Raw genomic sequence first — 6,298 nt, forward strand, 5'->3', positions numbered from 1 at the left:
ATTTTAGTGTCTCTCACTGGCTGGATTTCAGGAATTCCTGAAACTGAGTGTTAGTTGGTTGCGTCTGTAATGTCATCATAGTATTCTTGATTAAAAGTACTCGGTCACCTCTCCAGTGAAATAAACAGGATATCAGTATCAGTACCACCCTTATGAAAAACTTAATTGGCATTGAACATAAACTGTGTCAAGAGCTTTGTGTGACTTACAAGAGGCAAGTTATAGGTTTTTTTGCTTCCTTCTCGGTATTTAAACAATGTCTAGCTCAATTAATGATCTTTTAATGTTTTTTCACCACAAGATCCCCTAATCTGCTCAAGGATACCGCACAACTGGTCAGTTTGCTGCTGTCTCCCCCTTACAGGATGGCATGTTCTTGATCCTGCCCTTGGCCAGGGATAGCCTTTCTTGCTACTCTGCCAGGTTAAATACTGAATTCCACTTGGAGCCAAAAGCCACGAGACATGGACCACGCACCTCAGGAGAGTGGGAGGGCATGGTTTCTTCCCAGGTGGGAAGCCGTAATGGTTCTGCAGGCCTTCCACTGCTTCCCAACAGAAAGGGCTGGGTGTATAGCTTTGTCCTACATGCCCCAGCAGCCACTGTTGTCTTCATCCACCTCAAATACAGGGATGTTGATGAATAATCCCCTGAGGCAGCCCAGTCCCATAGCTGAACATGTCAGGCATAGACCAGCAGCTGGACCACACAAGAGTTCATGTTGCTACCTCTTCCCCAGGCTCTTCCCTATAAGCTAGCATGCTCTATGCTGCTGTTCCCAGGCTTTTCTATTGTATTGCCACACATCAGCATGCAAGAGAAACACAGAGAGTTCCTAAATTTAGGGCTGTCCATCTGGCAACATTATACTTTTTAAGAGTAATAGGAAGGTGGCTGATAGAGGTACCTAATGAAGCCGTAAATGGTTTGTTACAGGAGAACATTTTGTTCCTGCTTATGCTTTTGAGGAGAATACTGTATCTTCAAAGTAGGGAGGACTCCAGGTTTTTTGCCTTTTTTTTTTGCCCTTTTATTGTTTTTTTTAAGCTTCCAGGCATTGTTCGTGACTCACCCAATTCTTTCTCAGCTCAGCTTCCGGACCGCACATGTGGAAGGACCACTCTCCAAATCTGTTTACTTACCGTAAATGCTCTGTGTTCTGAGGGGAAAAGTAACTCTGAATCCTGGGTATGCAGCTTCATACCACCCCAGAACTGGGGACAACATAGTAAAAGGCTAAACAGAAACTTGCTGCTTGTTTCCTGTTCTGAGGTAAAATGTTTTGCTCCAAGTGCTGCTGAGCTCTTAGGTCAACTGAGCACTGTGGGAAGAGCAGGACTTTGGTAGGGAGATTCACTATTACTCAGCATGTTTGTGAAGTAAATAAAGTCATTACTTTTTCCTTTTAATTTTTGCGCAACTTTGCAAGTGCAAGAGCTCAGCCATGGAGGGCTCTTTATCGCTCTGTGCCTTTCCACTTGGAAAAGGTGAAACCCTGTCTTTAAACTGCTAATGCACCCCCGGATGACAGAGCACACTGCCTCCTTTTAGCACCTAACTTGTTCCCTTTCTGTGCAGTCATCAGACCTGTCTGCTTTTAATAAAGGCTTGTGGGACTCTGGCAAACATGACTCCATCTGTCTGTTCCACTTCAAGGCTGTCAGTGTTCATCTCAGGCTGAGTTCCTTGCAGGCAGTGTCGCTCTCTGGGAGCTGTCCTTACAAGCTTTCGTCAAATTAAATCCAGTCAGCAACACCATAGCGAACAGAAGCATTCCCTGTCCACTTACCTACATAAACAAATTTGTTCCTTGTAATGAAAAACAATACAAGTGAGAAGTGAGTATTACTGTTCGCATAGCTCTACGTCAAATTCACAGTTATATCCTGATTCAGGAAAGCAGCTTTATCAGGGAAAGGACTTAAACATGTGTTTGCTGTTAATTACAAGGCCTTATTTGAACAGAGGTGAGTTAAACGTGTGCTTACATGCTTTTGCTTGTGACCCGTGAGGAAACACTATAGCTATAAGTGGCATTAAGATAGATAGGAAATGACGAAACAGATTTCTTCAGCCCAGTTACTGTGTCTGAAATCTGGGCTCTTTGGAAGTCAGTGGCAGAACTCCAGACAAGTTGAGGGGTTCAGTATATTATCTTCTATACTTCTGAACCTTGCAAAGCAGATTAAAACACTTCTTTCCCTTACAAAATATTTTCTCCCTAATAAAGAAACAACTGTTTTTGAAGTATGCCTTTCTTATGTCCAGTTTTGATCTTTCCCTTCTTGGTTAGTTATTTTACTTTCTTACTGTCAAGCCATTCATTTGATCCAATGGCAGCTGGCAGCCTGTGGCTGCTTAACAACTTCTGGCACAATGAACTGCACAGCCAGTCTGTAACTGGTTTTGTGAACGTGCGTGTTTTGTTTGTTTGTTTTCAGAGGACTCAAAAGCATTTTGTGCTGCTTTGGTTACCACTTTGTCTGCTTCTGATACAACAAGGATTTTCTTAAAATTCACAAGTAGGCAGGCAGAATTGTTGCTCTAATCAGCTGTGAAGTAAATGCTATTAATAAGGTATTAGTTAGGTTTAATACCTTATTCAGCCAATGCTCAAGTGGATCCTCCTAGAAAAATTACCTGTTTACCATATTAATCATTAAAGGAAAAAAGTCGGAAGAAAATGTGATGTTACTCAATTTTGCACACAGTGCAGCTCTCTGCTGGAAAGATAGTAACAGTGATTCAACTGGAATGGGAAGATTTTGTAAATATGGAATTCATGGAGTGAAAAAATGCCTTTGCAGCTGATTGGCTGATAACAGTTTTAATTTGTACTGAAATAAATTATCCTTGATATAGCATTTTAAATAAATCATATTGGTAAGCTCTCTGCCTTTTATTATCTTTAGAAAATAGATGAGATCACAACCTCTGGTCTAAGCCAATTCTCTTGGACCTGTGGCAATGAGTATTGATGAATCAATGGGTATTTACTGAGGACAGAATCATTGTTACAGCTAGTTGCTGTGGTGCCTGCTCCACCTACCTACAATTTCAGGCCGTCTCAGGGAACAGACAGTGTTTTCTGGTGTCAAAGTTGGTTATTTTGGGGCAGGGATTTCTGCTGTGAGTATAGGATGCTGGATTTCATTGGTGTAGGATTTCCAAAGATCTCCTGCTGGAAGAAGGTCACTCAGATCCTTCAAGGTAGGTCCCTAGAAATCCCTACAAGAACAGCTAATGCTGTAGGGAAATAATAAATGTGCATGCTCTGGCATTTGAAAAGTCAGTTCAAAACTAGTTCAGCGAGTGCAGCTTTGAATCATGTGAGGCTGCAGGACACCTCTGTGCAACACTGCCAAATAATGCCCTTTGGTGGCACATTTTTCCCTGATAAATGGGGCCCTGCTGGTACACCTTCACACCTCCTGGAGCTCCATGACAAAGATGTGATTTCAGTTCCAGTGACGGAACTAGGCAACATGAGAACTTAGTAGAAGAGCAGTTTTGGCTCAGGAGAGGAAGATCCCCAGGCAAACTGGAAGGAAAGCTGTCACACTGGCTCGGTATGCACAGAGCTTATGGGGCGGTTCCTGCTATTCCAGGAACATGAGCAGGCGATACGGCACATCCTATCGTTCCTCCACCACAAGATTGGCCTGCCTGCAGCACAGCAATGTGCCTGGTGGGACAGGACTTGTAGGGCATGCTGGGGTATGCAGACCCCTGTGGAACAGGCATTTACAGGCTCTGACCCAGCGCCAGCAGGTCTGGTCTGCAGAGCAGCCTCAGGCTGGTCCTCAGCAGGGAGCCCAGGGACACCTGGTGTCTCCCCACACATCCCTGCTGCTTGCGCTGCCCACAACACACACTGTGCAAGAACTGCACGTCTATCTTGATGATGCAAAGTATTTTTCATGTAAAGTCCTTATGAGCTCAAGCGTGCTCATTATTTTACCATTTACGTATTAGATATTAACTGTATCAGCTTGAGATGGATGAATGTCCCGTTGTTACACAAATGGATATATCTGTGGAAAAACGCTGTTTGTTTCGCTGCTTGAAGCACATTTGTTAGATCCTGTTTAAGTCTGTAGGTCCTGCTGATATCTATTCATCAGCTGTTAGCCAAGCTCTTGACAAAGACTGCCCTTTCTAAGCTGCAGATATTTAGAAAGACACCATTCTAGTCAATTTTGTCATAGGATGAATTATATCTACTAAAAGTAACTTTGCAACCGCTGTAAACAGCTTCTGCAGATAGCCATTTTGAGACCTGTTCAAAAAGCATCTTTGCCCAAAGTAGAAGCAGCATCTTTTTTTCAGTCCTGATCATTTAATATTGCCTCTCCTCAGAGGTGATGCTGTGATTTGGAACATAGTGCGATCCCAACTCTGAGACCTGCTGGATGCTGCTCCTTTTCCCAGGCACCAAACGTGGCCTTCACATAGGGGTGGTGACATGAAGGTCTGTGCTATGTCTCATCACCTCTTTTTTTTTCAAAGATCAGTTGTGTTTGATGTTTGTCAGATCATATCCCAATACAGTAAGCATAAACATGTTGACTTTATGTACTGTAACTGAATCTATTAATTTTCATAACTGCCTTTGCCGAAGGCCATTTTGTGGTCAACTTAAGCCAGTCCAACTAAAAGTTGGTGCCAAAAAGGGCAGTCACATTCACCTTTCAGAAATGACATTCCTGCCCCTAACCGGGCCTCAAATCTAGCAATTAGGGCATGTGATGCCATGAGAGGCATCAGCTCTCTCTGCCCATGCAACCAAAACCAAATTCTTTTTCTTCAGCATTAGTTTTCAGCCAGTTCAGCAAGTTAATCCTATTTACCTAGGGCTGCAGGATTGCTAGAGCTGACACATAGGACCGTGTGATCAGGGCAGGGAAAAGTGTGTGACTGTATACTGGTAACAGCCCATAGTTGCTGATGCTGATCGGGAAACCACAGTCTCAAGTGGACAATAAGGGAAGGATTCAAGCCTGGGAACTGGTAGCTGACACAAACATCTTCAAGTCATGAGTCTCCCTTTAGACTCAGTGGAGATTTAATCAGCCTTGTCAGCCGGAGCCTGCAGTGTGGTTTATCTCCTCCTACAGCAGTGTGTAATTGATTAGATGAATCTCATCCTTAGAGTGCTCATTTCTGTCCATTGACTATAAAGAAAGCCTAGTGCGAAGAGCTCAAAGATTAAGTCAACAGCTAATGAGACCACTCCTGCCCTCAAGTGTTAGTTCTGTCCAGTATAAGGCAAGGGTTTTTCTTATTCATGCATTAAAACGTGAGTTAAGTGAGTTCTTTAATGCCACAAACTGGTTAATGTCAGAAGGTGGAGTAGAATCCAGTGGCCTTTCCTGCTAATGCTAATGCTTATACCAATATACTAGAAATGTAATTGTCAAAGCTGTGTCTCCAAGCCAAAATTTGCAGGCATAGGGGAGGTATTTTGACTTAATCAGTCCTGGGCAGCCAACAGTTCCTTCAGAAGCAAACAGGAATGGTGGCTGCCTTTTGAAAGCAGGTCATTTATGTAGGTGATTAAGTACAGAGGAGCCTCACCTCAGACATGAGTTTACAAAAACCTTCATCTAAATCTCTTACAAGCTATTAATAATTCTATATAGTTATTACGAATGGTCTTTTGCCTAGCGAAATAGCAACTGTGAACTTTGCTGCTTGAAAGCTTTATTTGTGTTGACCTGCTTTATATCTAGCCAGATGTTTCTGTCTGCATGTTTGGGAAAACAAATTTCACATCAGCACGTGTGGATTAAATCAGGAGCCACAACAGCTTCAATGACAGTGGAGGAAACCCATTTCTACCAGTGCTAAGATGACAAAGCAAACATTAAATACAGCAGTTCCCCTGGCTGTCCCAGGAAGGACTCGCCCATCAAGTTTCCAAGTAATCTGTTTGTGAAATAGATGCTCTGTCTCCCTTATTGACTAACAATGTATATTATCTGGTTAGTTAACAGTGGGGATAAAGGTCTTTTTCCTACTTTATGTCAAGCTCTTGTGCAAAAAACCCTGCAGTTGAACTCTGTATAACCTTAGGATCGTGAACAGTGCCAACTAGATATATAGGAATTTGTTTATTCAGCCTTTTATTAGCCACATATAATGGGCATACCTTGTGCCTTTGCTAATTAGGTAAACCAGAGCCTATCTGTTTCTTGGAAATTTCCCTATAGGAAGATATTCTTCTTGGAAAAAGAGGAATATATAAATAAGCAAAATATATGCTCATTTGATTAACAGCATCACAGTACACTGGTGT

The sequence above is a fragment of the Nesoenas mayeri genome, assembly GCF_963082525.1.
Source record: "Nesoenas mayeri genome assembly, chromosome: 3".
Lineage (NCBI taxonomy): Eukaryota > Metazoa > Chordata > Aves > Columbiformes > Columbidae > Nesoenas > Nesoenas mayeri.